Source organism: Parambassis ranga, unplaced genomic scaffold (genome assembly GCF_900634625.1).
Source record: "Parambassis ranga unplaced genomic scaffold, fParRan2.1 scaffold_33_arrow_ctg1, whole genome shotgun sequence".
NCBI classification, from domain to species: domain Eukaryota; kingdom Metazoa; phylum Chordata; class Actinopteri; family Ambassidae; genus Parambassis; species Parambassis ranga.
In genome coordinates, this window is record NW_021144803.1 from 462,342 (window position 1) to 477,416 (window position 15,075).

A 15,075-nucleotide genomic window follows, 5' to 3' on the forward strand; every position below is an offset into this window, starting at 1 on the left:
TCTGACGACCCAGGTTGGTTCTGTCCATGAGTGCATGGTCTTGTCCAGTTTGTCCTGTCCAGATTGGTGTTGGTGCTCCTTTACTTGTTTTCCATTTCATTCGCAGGTAAATCTGCGCCGACCAGAGTCTCCGTTTGACAGGCAGCTATCACAGAAAGTTGCCGACAGCTGAGCAAGTACTCACGTGCCAACATGGCACAGGTTGAATTGCTTCCAAGCCGGCTGTGTTCACAATCACATGGTCGTTTGAGACTACAAGCCTTCACTGTCAATTCTAAGCTGTTTACTTTATTAGGAAGGTGCTCTACAATTGTCCCAACAAGCAGGGGGAGCACTGAACATAAAACTCTCTTTCTCACATGTTATTGTCATGTGTTTTTGTGAAAGATAAGGCTGACTTGTTTTCTTGCTTCTCTATTTAAACAATCTGAAATCTTCACTGACACTGATGTGGACAGACTGAGAGTGTCTCTGTGCTATCTCAACAAGTCTTGAGCCAGAGATGAGAGTTTTCATCTGCATTCATGGTCACCACATAATGAATCATTCTGACTATTGTGATGCCTTGAGATGAGGTCCAGTATTCTGGAATGGAAGTTACCATTCCAGAATGGAAGGCAACATTCCGGGACAAACATCGGCATAACAGAATGAAGAGCACATTTGCAGAATGAAAGACAGCATTCCGGAATGAAAGTCAAAATTCCGCAATGAAAGGCAGAAATCTAGAATAAGTGGCAGCATACCAGAATAGACATCAGTATTCCGGAAGGATAGGCAGAATTCCCGAATAACAGTCAGTATTCCGGAACAGAAGTCAGCAAGACAGCATTCTGGAATGAAAAGCATTCCAGAATAAAAGAAAGTATTCCCAAATGAAAGGCAGAAATCTAGAATGAGTGGCAGCATACCATAATAGACATCCACCCACTCCAGAATAATAGGCAGGATTCCGGAATGGTAGACAAAATTCCGGAATTAAACCCCTAACCCGACAGCGGCCTGTGACGTCATGGAAGTCAGCATTCCGACATGGAAGGCAACATTCCGGGACAAAAGTCAGCAAGACAGCATTCTGGAATGAAAAGCATTCCAGATTGAAAGAAATCATTCCAGATTGAAAGGCAGAAATCTAGAACGAGCGGCAGCATACCAGAATAGACATCCATCCATGCCTGAATGGTAGACAGGATTCCAGAATGGTAGACAAAATTCCGGACTTAAATCCCTAACCTGACAGCAGCCTGTGACGTCATCCAATCAGAGCCAGAGACTGAACCTCCTTAAGGGCAACAGTGGCAGGAAAAAACAGGAAGAACCCCTGTAGGTTTGGTGTAATGTCTCATCATATCAGATGAAATCATCCAATTGGCTTCTGTGGTCTGGGTTAGAATCTAAGTCAGTCAATGTCTTAAATGATTACTTATTTCCCCTCCAGAGGATAAATTATTTAAATGATTACTTATTTCCCCTCCAGAGGAAATAAACAGAACTGTCAGGAGTGGGATTTGAACCCACGCCTCCAGTGGAGACTGCGACCTGAACGCCAGCTGGCGAAGGATCGTCCGTACAATGTTGGAAAATGTTGGACACAAGAGCCAATCACAAGCCTTCAATTGCTGGAGGTGCGCCCAATCAGCTAGCGGATTTCTTCCCCACTGTCCAACATTTCCAACATTTGACCAATCACGGTGGACAAATGTTGGAGCAGAGAATCAGTATGGCGCATACCGGTCGTCATTCATTCTACACTAGCTAGCGAGAAAAACAGTCGGTACGGTAATTAAACACTTGCTACAGTGCCGTGTGACACTAGTTTACGTTTGTGTGTCATGTAAACTCTTGTACTGTGTTGACGTTTTTATAGATTGATAGATTTGTTGAGTTACAGCCGTTACACAAAGTGGATTTTGTTTTGCCACTCGGTGCTTACTAATGTTATTTAAGGTGCAGTGTTTTAAACCTGAGAATCAAAGTATTTCCACCCACGTTTAAGCACTACCACATAAGTAATGTTTTTATTTAGATTTTATGGTGTATTGCCATATAGAAATGTCTTCCTGTAAATAAACATTGTCCCTTAATGCCTATTACCTATAGAGAAAGGCCGCTCAAGGCGACGGCATTCTTTGTAATATTTTATTTTATATTGTTGTGAGGACAGCGGGGGTCGGGTGATCTATTTTGCCAGCTGACATGCTGTGGGTGAAAGGAGACGAAGGACTGTCATCAGGGGAGGAGAGACGCCAAGGACAGCGGTGGCAGACAGGTGAAGGAAAACGGGAAAACGGGGAGAGTAAGAGGGACCCGTGATGCGAAAAAACAAAATACGGACCATAACCATTTTTTTATGGACAAGGATCCCGCGTGGGGTTCACCAGGAGGAGTTTTTTGTTTGTTCGTCTGTTTGCCTGTTACTTTTTGATTGGGACTGAAGGGACATTTATTTGTAAATATGGGTCGGATTACAGCGTTATTTGGGATGTAAGAAAATATGATTCGATCTACAACCACATTTGTCAATGAGCTAAAAAAGGCTAACCCACACATTAGCATCCATGTTACTACTACAAAGAGGCAGCTGATTATCCACAGTCATCTGTCAGCCATTTTGTAAGCCTGATAAACACCTAACAGAAACAAAATGGCTGACATGGGAGCACAAGACAAAATGGCTGCCAGAGGCCATGACTGACAAAGTTCAGATCACGTCTTCTGTAGACAGCGGCTGTGTCTCATTTCAGGGTCTGCATCCTTCGGAGTGCGCATTTTAAGGCCGCTTACGTCACAAAGCTGCGCGAAGGCTGTCCCAATTCGCCAAAAGTCGAAGGGTCCTTCAAATGCGTCCTCCAAATGCGTCCTCCTTTTGCCTGAATTTGGAGGACGCATCGCTACCATCCTTCGTGGCCTTAAATATCCCACAATGCTTTGCGGGCCTACTTTTTGTCCAATAGTACAATGACGGACCAAGCGAGCGGCAGCGGCACCGGCAGGAGTGCCGAATTCACATTTAAATGTAAGTAAAGAGCAGTAGTTCGAGAGTTTTAAAATGCTAGTAGTGACAGTGGCATTAAAAAAATGAGTTTCATATTTACAAACATGACGTCCTGTTGATACGAGGCGCTAAAACTAAACGCTTTGATTGAATGTTGTTTCTGGACTGTTTACTGTAGTACAGTATAAAGTATAGTTCACGTGAGGAGCAATATTATCGTTATTATATCAAACGGTCATTCTGCCTGTTGGCATTTTGTTGAAGGAGGAGCAGAGAGAAACAGAAGAAACCTGACAATTGATAACGGAGGACATGAGGCTGGAGAGGGAGGGAGAGAGAGGGGGAGAGAGCAGAGAAAGAACGGACAGACCTCAGCTCATACAGAGGATGTGGACAGCAGTGATTTTATGTTCTGTGTTATTTAAATGTTACTTATTAAATTAAAGGATGATATTAAATCGTTCTTGTCTCTGTGTTCTTAAACTCTTCTAACCTTGTTACATTATGTGTTTCATCACCTATTTATAATTTAAGTAAACTTTTGAACAACTTCTCAGTGACCACAGTAAATCATTTATTGTTCTGTTATGTACAATATTTACAAAGACACAGTTTGAACATTTCTAACTATTTACCAGTGGGCATTATGAAAATGTACAGTTTATTATTTATAAAAGATCAGCAGAAAATACTATTCACAAAGAACATATATATAAATGTTTGGCTGAGCAGGAGTCCTTGGTGCTGCTGGACTGGATGATGCCACGGTGAAGACCTTGGAGTCCTCTGGCTGTGAGTGGGACATCATCTGGGGGAGGGGGGTGTCTGTCTCCTCTGTCCACCACATCGTCCATCAGGGTTTGCAGAGCTGACGATCGGCGGCTGCCATGTTACTAAAGATGTTTTTAAAAAGGGCAAAAATAAAAATAATAACTTCAACAGAGCGGCTTCCAACGCAGCTTAAAATATGAAAAGCTATAAAATATGTATCCTCACCCTCCAAAGGTGATGATGGTCAGTACACCTCCTCCAGGACAGACAGCTGGTCCTGCAGGGAGCCCCACTCTCCTCCACCCAGCAGTAATTCTCTGGTGTAGTGACAGACCTGATGCTTAATGACACATTAAAGCAGTGCTTTCAGGGTTATTTGCAGGGTTCGTACACATTTAGCTATTTAATTTAAAGTATTAAAATTACAAACAGACCCTGTATCAAGTCTTACAATTGAATCAAATATAAATTACATTTAATCATATTTGTCTACTGGTTATATATCTAGCGTTTGCTCAGTAACCGGTATATTAATTATGATCAATAATATGGTTAAACAGCAGCTTACCGTCACCTCCCCACTGCGCTCTCCCAGCCTGAAGAAAATGAGCCGTCACCGGTTTTGCTGCCGCTGGAGCCGCCTCTCCTCTTCCTCCAACAACAAATAAATATATTAAAATATTCCAAATGTCTAAATCCACACTGTTGTCCCGCTTGTTGTCTAGTCCGTGTTGTGTCGCTGTCGCTGCTTTTGTTTTTCCCGGGGCAAAATTTATGACGTCGCGCCACAATCAGGAAGTGCTTTGAAGGCCAGACCGTCCCATTTACCAACGGTGGAGGATCCTCCGGAGGATCCTCAGGAGGACGCGGCCTCCTGAGACCGCGTAGGCTGCGTCCTCCGAAGGATGCAGACCCTGAAATGGGACACAGCCAGCCTCACTGCTTAATGTAATGAACACCATAACACAAAAACAAGTCTGAAGCAGCATAGAGGCAAAGTCAGCACAAACCAAGAACAAGCAGCAGGTGCATTCTCACAGCTTTAGTCTGTCCCTCAGCCACATTACACACTTACTATAAACACCAGTCTCTCAACCTGATTTAAATCGTATAAACTGCCAGTGATGAAAGAGTGAAGCACACATTTGCATCAGAAGCAGCAGAGCAAAACACAACACACACAAGAACTACATCTGTCAATTAGTAAAAAGGCTGTCCCACATATTAATGCTACCAAGGTGATGACAGTGTGCTTTAACACAGCACTCATCATCTATGGCCTCTCCTTATTACACTTTCAGTCACAACACACTGCACTAACCACAGTAACCAAACATTTAACTTAATATTAGCAATATGCAGAGAAAAGACACCATGAAACAAGTTTTGCAGCGTATTTTCGCTCGAAGCCGTGAACGCATGTTGGTCAGACAGACGAGGTGGCCGAGTGGTTAAGGCGATGGACTGCTAATCCATTGTGCTCTGCACGCGTGGGTTCGAATCCCATCCTCGTCGTTTCATATTTTAAGGTCAACGTCCTGACACAGGATCATCAGTTGATGGTGTCATAAACATTCCAACTTCAGACAGTTTGGACAGTAATACTGGTGTCCTATCTACACAGATCAGTCTATGGAGAAGTCCACAGTCTGTGCATTGGTCCAGCTGTAGTCATTAATGGAAAACCCACATTCAGTAGGTCAGGAAATGAGAATATGTGAAAAGGTTCAATATTGAAGACACCTGGAGCCACTCTAACCAGATAATGAACTCAAAACACCTGCAAAGGCCTTTAAATGGTCTCAGTCTAGTTCTGTAGGCTACACAACCACGGGGAAGACTGCTGACTTGACAGTTGCCCAAAAGACGACCATTGACACCTTGCACAAGAAGGGCAAGACACAAAGAGGCTGGCTGTTCACAGAGCTCTGTCCAAGCACATTAACAGAGAGGGAAGGGGAGTACAAGCAAGAGGGAGTACAAAGTGTTCTGCCCAAACAGGGACTTGAACCCTGGACCCTCAGATTAAAAGTCTGATGCTTCCAATACTTCACTAGTATACTTCATGTAGAGTAGTGAGTCCTGATTGACTTGCAATTGACTGTTTGTACATGGGGGATTAGCTCAAATGTTAGAGTGCTCGCTTAGCATGCAAGAGGTAGCGGGGTCGATGCCCGCATCCTCCAGCCTGCATTTTAGGAGGGAGGGTGTTAGGTGAAAGATTTTATTTTGCATGATGTTGTTATGTGGTGTGGGTCCACATATCTAGAAGTGTGTCCCTAACATGAAGTTTTCATTTCTGTATGCATATTACTGTAATGTGTTTTATAAGTACTTTTGTGTTAAGTAAGTTTTACAGAAGATCAAAGGAAGACAGGTATACTGAAGGTATTGAGAAGTGTGTCATTTCCCTACTTCTCATAGACTTTGAATTTCATTTCCTTTGTTAGCTGTTGTCTGCTCTTTGGAGACAGCTCTGGTTGATATCAAGCTAAGGTTGTAAATCCAGATCTTGATTGAAAGAATGTGTTCATCCCCATGACCCCATTTTTCGACCCACCTTTCCTGTGAGTTTGTCTTCCTGGTCACCTCCAGATCTGACCCACAGCTTATGAGATGTTAGGACTTAAAGTGAACTTACATGGGGGAAGAGGTGTAAGCTTTTATGGGGCGTCATAAAGTCACTTGTATGGTACAGTGATCATTCTCCTGGAGAACTTATCTTCAACTTAGGTTTACGACTGACAAAAGGGGACCCCCTGCTATTTCTTTCTGTTTTCTCCTGACTCTCAGGTTTAACCATTACCAAATAAGGTAAACTAAATATCAGTTGAGCTGACCCCATTGGTGCAGAGTTAGGGAAGGACATGATTTTATGGGATCTCAAGATAGGATAAAAGGTGTTTACAAGAATGGCATATTGTTCTCTGGCTGTGAGGCCAGGCAACCACAGAAGCTTCTGTTTGTGTGACTCAGTGTGACTCTCACAGAGCAGAGCAGCATCTTCTGTCATAGACCTGCTGCTGTCATCATTGTTCAGTTTACTGCTGCTCTCTTTATGTCTCGCTGTAATTACTGTACATTGTGTAATTGTGATATTCTCTCCACAGCTCTGTGATCTTATGGCCAGAAGCTGCACCAGACCAGTCTTCACCTGCCTGAGGACAGCACGTGATAATAATGATCACTGATTTTGTTCATATATATGTTATGTATTTTATTTAAATCCAAATACAGTAAACTGTTGCCAACATATCCAGTTTTCATTATTTGTGCAGCTTTTTAAAATAACAAAGACTGAATGTTTTCTGTAATAGACAACAAACACAGTTACAGTTGTTAAATGAACAGATATTTATTCTCATGTGAAGCACCAAACATGTTAGAACCTGAAGAGATAACAGGCCAGTTCTAGGTGTGGGGCGCCTTCCTTCTATACAGGCCTGTGTGTGTCAGCATGAGGATGCACCAGTCACCAGGTTGGCCACAGCATCATCTGAGCCTGCAGCTCCCTCAGAAACAACAGCTGGCTGCACCTGCTGCAGGAGGACCATGGTGAGGGGGTCAGAGGTCAGACTTGGTCCAGCAGCTGATGGGTCTGCTCAAGGCTCAGGATTTGAATTCTGACCTGACAATCAGTAAACAATAAACATTTATATGTTGTCAATAAACAGAGCTTTACTGTCCTTGACCAGGTCTTACATACAGTATGATTGGTGTTCAGACTAAAGTAGAGCAGGTAGGTGTCTGGTGATGTGAAGAGTCATAATAAAGATTCAGTGCTAACTGGCTGTGTAGCATCGCTGCCCTTGTTGGTTTTAGCAAATCTAACCTGCAGTAATTGCCATGTTTGATGATGTATTTATTCTTGCTGTAACTCAGCACTGACGCTTATTACTTCTCTGGTGCACAGAGCAGGAAGAGAGTGACAGCCAGCCGACAGTTCCTTTCAGGGTCCGCCAGGAGGCCTGCATGATGTGTTTAGCGTCTTATCGCTTCCACAAATTATTAATATTCTCCCTTTTGATGCGACACTGTCTACAACTTTGCCTGGTGTCAGTGTTTTGCAGCCAGTCACGTCAATACGATAGATAGCGCATGTTGAGTTTAACGGACACACGTCCGATGTTCCCTGAAGGCACCATGGCCGAGCTAAGGCCTCAGCCCAGAGCGCGCTCTGCCTCAGCATCATTGTCCTGCTGTCACTCAGCAGGCCACACCCATGTCCCCCCCCCCGCAAAATCGGGGTCAAAACCTCAAAGGTGAAAAAAGGAGAGGCGAAAGCGAAAAAAAGATTTGAACCTGAAAAGTAAATCTGAAGCTGAAAAAAAGATTTGAACCTGAAGACACAAGATGTGAAACTGTAAAAAATTAAGATTTGAATCTGAAAACAAAAACTCTGAAACTTAAAAAATAAAATGGTAAATATGAAAATAATTATTGACATGAAACCTGAAAATAAACTATTTATTCAAAAGAATTTCAAAGTTGATTAAAAAAAATTTTGAGCTGAAAAAAATCAACATCAAAACATAAATTTTCAGTTTCAAGTTTTAGTGTTTGAATGAATTTTATTTTTTCAGGTTAACAAAATTTATGACCCCGATTTGGCTCCATAATCGTGAGGGATTGCCCAGAAGGGGGCGGTGAGTCTGGCCCTACCCCGGATCCTGTAGCATATAAAAAAAATGAGCGCACCCGGAAGGGGAGGTGAAGAGCCCTGCCCGGAGGCTGCCAGGTGGTGAAGAGGCTCTGTCACTGGGATCCAGCCTGGATGACATTAGCCTATATGCCGGCTCCCAGGAGCTTGGGCAAAGCACCATGAAAGACAGTTTTGTGAAGCTCACCCTTCGCTCCAGTAAGTCCCTGCTGGCTGAAAAAGCCAGGGCAAGAGAAGCCGTCTCTGTGCCCGCCTTCCTGGGACATAGGGTGATCTCCTCCGACTCTGACCTGGAGAGAGAGGCAGGGCAGAAATTATATAGAAAAAAAGATGCAGGAAGCAAAACAGAATAGGCATGCTAGGAAAAAGAAATGATACTGTTACATTGAGGTCTGCCTCCACCTTTCTTCTTGCCATGATCACTATCACATCTTTAAACATTTCTGGCGCAAGGACAATAGAGAAAATACAGGATATAACAAACAACACACACACGGATATTCTCTGTATGCAGGAAGTAAGGTGGAGCACAGACCTATTAAGTCAAGTAAAGAACATTTGGAGAGGAGAAATATTTTATGCCCCTGGACCCTCTCTGGCAGCGGGCGCTGCTGTGCGGATCAAACCGGGCCTCCCTCACGATGTGGCCTGTGTGCACACCGACGGCGGGGGCCGGTTGGTCATGGTGGACCTGAAAGAAGGCAGCAAGGATCTAAGTAATTAATATATATGGAAACAATGATGAAAAGGGAAGGAAAGATTTACTATGGGAAAAACTAAGTAAATGGGTATCGGGGAATTGCATCATAATTGGGGATTTTAATATAATAATGACAACAGAAGATACAGTAAATATAAATAACAACAAATTAAAGAGTGATATGAGCAGACAAGAATTACTAAAGTTAATGTCGGAATATAATTTAATAGATTTATGCTAAACCCGGGAGGTCGGGACTACTCCAGGGGGCTGGTGCGGGGGAAGCTGAGACAATCCCGAATAGACTTGGTGCTGGCGTCTCCTGGAGTAGTCACAGAGGTGGACAGCGATCATTCCCTGCTTCAGGTTCGCATGAGAGGAGCGGGCAGGCCCAGAAACGGCGGTCTGTGGGTTCTAAACAATAAAATCTGAGAAAATGAACATTTCAAAATAAAGATTAATTCTTTTCTAAACGAATAAAATATGAAATAACGGAAACCGAAGACTTATTGAAATGGTGGGAGGGTGTAAAAAATAGGATAAAAAAAAACAAAAAGTGGCAGGAACAACAGGAATAGAACGAATTATTAGAAATAATAAAAATCAATACGAAAAAAATAGAAGAAAATCCGGATCGAAACACAATCATACTCGCAACAGCGCAGGCAAAATTGCACAATTTTACGGTCAACAAATGCAAAGCAGCGGCAATAAGAGCAAAAGCAAAATATCTAGTGGAAGGGGAAAAATCTACAAGTTACTTTCTGGGGTTGGAAAAACGAAAACAAGAAAACCCTTTTATAAAATCGATAGTAAACAGTGAGGGGGAAATAATAACGGATCTGGGAGGGATTTTACAAACGGCGCAGAATTTCTATGGCAAATTTTTACAAACGGCGCAGAATTTCTATGGCAAATTATTTCAAACTGAAGCAACAGATCAGGACGAAAGGGAAAAAAATATAAATTACCTGGAGAAAAAGCTGGACGAAGCAGACAGGGCCTTCTGTGACTCCGACCTGACAATACAACAAATCACAACAGCCATAAAATCACTGAATACGGGGAAAAGCCCAGGATGGGACTGACAGCTGAATTTTACCAAGCGTTCAGTCCTAACCTGGCCCCCATCCTATTTCAACGAAATAGAAAGAAGAAAAACAACAACGGAGAATTTTGCAAAAGGAATAATAACAATAGTGTATAAAAAGACAGGGGATAAAACAAAACAAGAAAACTACAGACCGATAAGTCTTTTGAATACGGATTATAAAATAATGGCGAACATTTTAGCAAACAGGCTGAAAAGGGTCATTGAGGAGGTGGTGGGTGAGACACAGGCACATGGCGTGCCGGGCAGAGACATTTCTGACTCTGTCGTGGCCGTCAGATGCCTGGTCAAACACATGTGCACAACGGGGGTTTTTATTGAGTGTAGATTTTGAAAAAGCTTTTGATCGTGTGGAGCACACCTTTCTATGGCGAGTCCTAGAGAGGCTGGGCTTTGGAGAGCGGTACATTAACTGGATCAAAACACTGTACAGCGGAGCCACCAGCTGCGTCAAAATAAACGGCGCGTGCACGGGCGCGTTACCGCTGAGCAGATCGATCAGACAGGGCTGTCCGCTGTCTGCCATGCTCTTCACCCTGGTGACAGAGCCTCTGGCAGAAGCGAAATGTAAATATTAGAGGGATTAGAGTGGGAGAGTCTGCGTGCTGCAAGATTGTGCAGTACGCAGACGACACAAATGCCACGGTGGTAGATAAAGATAGTGTTAATGAGGTGATGGGCACGATAGATTCTTTTTGTAAAGCATCGGGTGCAAAAATGAATATTAATAAAACACAAATAATGATGTGTGGGGGAGCACAAAGCACACGCAACACATGGGGGTTTCAGAATGCGGGAGAGGAAATAAAGATACTGGGGGTGTGGGTGGGGAAAGATGAAGGGAGAGCAAACCAAAAACATTGGGACATTTTAACAGGAAAAATCAAGAACATAATTAACCTGTGGAAGCAGAGACAGATGGGGATAAAGGGAAAAATAACTGTAATCAATTCACTAATGATGTCTACCATGAATCATGTCCTGGCTGTTTGTCCTCTGTCCCCACAGCAGGAGAGCAACATTAACAAAGCCATCAGCAGCTCCCTGTGGAGGTCTAACATGAATCAGGTCGCCCATGACGTCATGATACTTAGTCCGGTTCGGGGACATTGTCTACCCGGCCGGTGGCATAGAAGCTGCGGGGATCCTGGCCATCCTAAGGAGGGGGAGAATAGTTTTCAGAAAAGGCAACATTGTTGATGTATGTGATAAACTGGCTGCCTCTGTCCCTCAGCGCTGGTTACGGTTGCTGAGGGGGAGAAGGCAGCAAGGAACAACTAATCCACTCTGTTGTGAGTTTTATACCCGACAGGACCAGAAAACCTACAAGACATCCCAACAAAAGGGTTGTATCACATCTTCGTCCGGAACAAGAGGAGACCACCAGCGGCTGACCAGGCGTGGAGGAGGGTTTTCCCTGGCCTCGGGGGGGACAGGATCTGGGCCACACTCAGGAGCGGCATGGCCCCTGGGAATGTGCTCACAATGGACGTTAGATTAAGGCACAGAAAGATACACCCTGGAATAGTGCTACATCAAATAAACAAAGAGGCATTCAGCAGGGGCTGCGCCGTCTGCGGGGCAGCCGAGGTGTTGTCTCATCGGGAGCTTTATCAGGAATGGATAAACTATTCCCCACCAGGGTCTATATGAGGCAGAAGCAATCCATATCAGAATGGTGCATTAAGGCTGTTCTAGTCGAACACAGAGTGCAGTGTGGTGTCAGGATGTCAGGATGTCAAGTGCTTAACCGCATTCTGTGTGACTGAGTTTGTGCTGCTGATGATGGGTCTGAGGGAGACTCCTTCTTGGTGTATCTTGGAGTCCATACAGGCCTGGATAAAGCTGGAAGCAGAGCTGACAGCTGATTATTTGATCCCTCTCCAGTTTCTGTAGGTAGCTGACTATCTGTTTCTTAGTTGCTAGTGGGATCTCTCTTCTACTGTGTGTTGAGGACTCCACCTCATGATAAGTTCCACCAATGGAATCTGCTCCAGCAATTTGGCACTTTTGGATGTTTAGTCCTTCAGCCAGTGCTTGTTTTTCCAGCTGGCTGACATCCTGTTCCTCGCCCAAGCAGCCAATGGTGTCCAGCCTCAGCTTCAGGTTGCAGCACTTGGATGAGTGGCTTCAGACAGCCAAATATATCTTTGTCGTGGTGGCACTCACAGCGGGCCAAGTGTGTCGATCAGCAGTCCACTCTTTCATGTAAAAGAACATGTAGCCAGTCTCCTACCTGCTTGCAGTCTCATGTATCTGCTGGCCCTCTGCAGCGGTGACCACCGCACCAACGCTGCCTGCACATCTTTGTGTTGGAGCCGTAGGCAGCTCGACTGGGGCCTTCATCCGCAGAGTCAGCACTACATTAAAGACATATAAAGATCGTTCCAAATATAAAACAGGTTTACCTTCAGCAATCTTTGTCAGATGAGCAGGCCCAGTTCCTCACATTACAGTTACTGTTGCTGTGGCCTTGATGGTATCAGTCTAGTCCATAGAGGACAGTGGTCCTATCTTTGCCAACAGCTTATGGCAGTAAAAGTACCTGAATGAAGGGTTGGCTGGAGGGAAGAGAAGGTTCAGCAAGAAAAGTTCAGCCTTTTATAGGTCTGTCATTCTTTATCTAATGACCAGCAACAACCAATAAGAGGCTGGCATTAATGAACCACATGAAGTTCAGCTTTGCTGTATTGATGATGTCACTGATTGATCAATGAATCAATGGACAACAAGAATCAATAAGAAGTTAATAATTGGTGAGGATCAATGAGAGGGGAAAAGGTGTTCCAAATTTGTTGTTGATAGTGTGGGTTCAAATCCCACTAACAGTTCAGTGTGTTGTGAGGTCATGTGACAAGATGGATGACTATAATAAGGATCTACTGTAGTGCTGTGTGAGTCCTCAGAGGACACTTCTGTCTTCATTTGAAGCTGGTAGGTACAAACTGTACCACTGCTAGCAGGAGCTCCTTTGTTCTACACCTGGACATCAGCTCACTCATTTTAACCACTGACAGACTCCGTTTCTGGAAAGACAGACCATCTGGACAAGACATGTCTCTGGTTCTCTTCCAGGCAGGTTTACCTAAAAGAGGAGGTTCCATGGTGTAATGGTTAGCACTCTAATGAATGAAAAAAAGAGGAGAACAATGAAGAGAAGAAATCTTTTTAACAATGTAACTCCAAGTCAGTCACACTTGTGTGAAATCAGCCTGTTAGGATCAACACTGTCCTCCATGTCTAGATAATAATAATAATGCATTGGTCTTATATTGCGCTTTTCTGCTCTGTTGGGCAGGCACTCAAAGCGCTTACATTGAGATTCACACCACATTCACACAGTGGCAGTGGTAAACGACCAGTGGTAGCCACAGCTCCCCTGGGGGAGACGTGGCTGCCAACGGCAGCCTACGGCCTCTCCGACCACCGCCGATTCATTCATACGCATTCATACACCAGTGAGTGCACTGGAGGCAATGCGGGTAAAGTGCCTTGCCCATTGTATAATATTTGACCTGTATATGTTGTATATATTTTCACATGGGTGAATGGGCTGAATAGTATGTTATAGTCCTGTATGCAGTGTGTGTGTGTATATTCACTTGTATTTGTTTTATATTTGTTTTGACAAATCTGATAAATCATATGAACATTTAAGACTCACTCTGATCTTCATCAAAGAAGCTCCCACACAAAAACACGTTTGAATGCTCATTGTTCATATTATTAAACCATAAACAGGTAAAATTACGGCCGATGTTGTCAAATGCAGATCTAGAGCTGATTATCCATGCTTTTATCTGGTTTCGTTTAGATTACTGCAATTCACTTTTTACTTGTTTTTTTACAATTCTGGACTCAAACGCCTGAAATTGGTTCGGAATGCTGCTGCAAGGCTTTTAACAGGATCAAACAGATGGTCACACATTACCGCGAATTTATCTTCCTTACACTGGCTCCCCATTAAATTCAGAATTGATTTTAAAATTTTAACCCAAGATTTCAGAGCTTTAAATAGGCAAGCCACCCAGTACATCACAGACATGCTGGTGTGTTACTCCCCTAGACGCACTCTTCGATCCTCCTGCCAGCACCTACATGAGGTTCCAAAAACCCACCTTAAAACTCAGGGAGACCGATCCTTTCAGGCATGGCACCCGGACTATGGAACGCTCTGCCCCTCCCTATCCGTGTGGCTGAGTCTGTTGATTCTGTTAAACGCCAGCTGAAAAAACTTTTATTCAGACAAGCTTTTAGTTGACTGGGTTTTTTTGTGCTGTTTTGTTGATGAAGATTCTCAGTCATCCAGGTCATCATACATAGAGAAGATTGAAGCAAGGCGTCTGGACTTGTAGAGTTTTCTTGAAGATGTTTCGCTGCTCATTCAAGCAGCTTCATCAGTTCTAACTGTTCTAACAGTAAGAACTAGAATTAAAACTAGAACCAGAACTAGAACTAACAGAACTGATGATCAACATACACACAAATCAACATGACAGATCTCAGTGTCAGCTGTCAGTTCACATTCAATAGTACACAGAAATAAAACCTACCAAGGAACATTAAACAAATGGTTCAGTTGGTCACACCTGTTTGGCAAACACTTGACTTATTTGTGTGGGTTCTCTTGTGGACAGTTAAAACACTATTTTGTCTAAAACATTTCCACCATAATTGAGTTATGGTGGAAACCAAGAAAATGGCTTCTTATCTGTGAGTTCTCATATGGACAGTTAAGTTACTTTTATGACTGAAACATTTGTCACAGGTTTTGCAAGAAAATGGTTTCTCACCTTTGTGGGTTCTCATGTGGGTAGTTAAAGTACCATTTTGAGTAA

The 15,075-nt window shown here is 43.5% G+C and overlaps 1 long non-coding RNA gene and 1 other non-coding gene across 2 annotated transcripts; one reads left to right on the forward strand and one right to left on the reverse strand.

Moving 5' to 3' along the window:
• Nucleotides 1-5,199: 5,199 nt before the first annotated feature.
• trnas-gcu (transfer RNA serine (anticodon GCU)) lies at nt 5,200-5,281 on the forward strand. Its single transcript has one exon. It is a non-coding gene; the product is annotated as a tRNA-Ser (tRNA).
• Nucleotides 5,282-8,630: 3,349 nt separating this feature from the next.
• Nucleotides 8,631-11,239, reverse strand: LOC114431023 (uncharacterized). Its single transcript, XR_003670041.1, has 4 exons — nt 11,206-11,239; nt 10,098-10,145; nt 8,962-9,117; nt 8,631-8,716 (listed from the first exon to the last, which is right to left on the reverse strand). It is a non-coding gene; the product is annotated as an uncharacterized LOC114431023 (long non-coding RNA).
• Between the last annotated feature and the right edge of the window lie 3,836 nt (nt 11,240-15,075).